The sequence below is a fragment of the Bison bison genome, unplaced genomic scaffold (genome assembly GCF_000754665.1).
Source record: "Bison bison bison isolate TAMUID 2011002044 unplaced genomic scaffold, Bison_UMD1.0 scf7180017860641, whole genome shotgun sequence".
NCBI classification, from domain to species: domain Eukaryota; kingdom Metazoa; phylum Chordata; class Mammalia; order Artiodactyla; family Bovidae; genus Bison; species Bison bison.
This window is the reverse complement of record NW_011491213.1, coordinates 8,425-10,409: the sequence shown is the minus strand read 5'-3', so window position 1 is coordinate 10,409 and position 1,985 is coordinate 8,425.

Below are 1,985 nucleotides of genomic sequence, written 5' to 3'. Positions count from 1 at the left end.
TATTGGAGATTGACAGTTTGGGGAGGTTATAGAAGGAACCCTAATAAGATTCTGTAAAAGTGACTTCAGTGGGTAGTTAATCCTAGGAGGGGGAGTTAGACTCCTGAAACAGGGAAGGTCTTTAGAAAAAGGAAAGAAATGGAGTTACTCCTGAGAGATGCAAAATGATTGTTAATAGTGAGCTGTTAGGACACAAAGTAAGGGACCTGTATAGTCTGTTATTTGTATAAATGCTGGATAGAGCTCTTTCTGGACTACTTTTATTTAATATGAGTCATACTTTTAGCAGCTATAAGTGCAATGGAGATCAATCCTGGGATTTCTCTGGAAGGAATGATGCTAAAGCTGAAACTCCAGTACTTTGGCCACTTCATGCGAAGAGTTGACTCATTGGAAAAGACTGTGATGCTGGGAGGGATTGGGGGCAAGAGGAGAAGGGGACGACAGAGGATGAGATGGCTGGATGGCATCACTGACTCGATGGACGTGAGTCTCAGTGAACTCCGGGAGTTGGTGATGGACAGGGAGGCCTGGTGTGCTGCGATTCATGGGGTCACAAAGAGTCGGAAACGACTGAGCGACTGATCTGATCTGATCTGATAAGTGCAATGAAGATGGTATTTTAGATACCCAGTCAAGCACTCTGCTCTCAATTTTTTCTTTGCATCTTCAATGGGGCATGCTTAGTCCCTTCAGTCATGTCTGACTCTTTGCCACCCCATGGACTGTAACCTGCCAGGTTACATAACCTGTCCATGGGATTCTTTGGGCAAAGATACTGAAGGGTTTGCCATGCCATGGTACTAATGCTATATTACTTGGGAGCTCTGCAACCTGGAACACATTTTTAATTCTATCAAGCCTTTGGTAGAGATAAAGGCCATTTATGAGGAAAAATGACAAATTCAAGATCCATCATGTCATATCCAATTCAAAGAAGATAAATTAATAACAGTGGGGTAGTATAAAATTATAGAATCTGCTAGAGGGTCCAGATGAGAAGGAAATGGCAACCCACTCTAGTGTTCTTGCCTGGAGAATCCCATGGACAGAGGGGCCTGACAGGCTGCAGTCCATGGGGTTGCAAAGAGTCAGAAAAACCATAGCTTTGACTAGAGGGACCTTTGTTGGCAAGGTAATGTCTTTGCTTTTTAATACACTGTCTAGGTTGGTCATAGCTTTTCTTCCAAGGAATAAGCATCTTTCAATTTGATGGCTGCAGTCACCATCAGGAGTGATTTTGGAGCCCCCCAAAATAAAATCTGTCACAGTTTTTACTGTTTCTCCATCTATTTGCCATGAAGTGATGGGACCAGATTCCATGATTTTGGTTTTCTTAATATTGAGTTTTAAGCCAACTTTTTCACTCTTCTTTTTCACTGTCATCAAGAGGCTCTTTAGTTCCTCTTTGCTTTCTGCCATAAGGGTGGTGTCATCTGCACATCTGAGGTTATTGATATTTCTTCTGGCAATCTCGATTCCAGCTTGTGCTTCATCCAGTCCAGCATTTCTCATGGTGTACTCTGCATAGAAGTTAAATAAGCAGGGTGGCAATATACAGCCTTGACGTACTCCTTTCCTTATTTGGAATCAGTCTATTGTTCCATGTCCAGTTCTAACTGTTGCTTCTTGACCTGCATACAGGTCTCTCAAGAGGCAGGTCAGGTGATCTGGTATTCTTATCTTCTTTAGAATTATCCAGTTTGTTGTGATCCACACAGTCAAAGGCTTTGACATAGTCAATAAAGCAGACATAGATGCTTTTTTGAACTCTTTGCCTTTTTTGAAGATCCAGCGGATGTTGGCAATTTGATCTCTGGTTCCCCTGCCTTTTCTAAATACAGCTTGAACATCTGGAAGTTCATGGGTCATGTGCTGTCAAAGGCTGGCTTGGAGAATTTTGAGCATTACTTTACTAGTGTGTGAGATGAGTGCAATTATGCAGTAGTTTGAGCATTCTTTGGCATTGCCTTTCTTTGGGATTG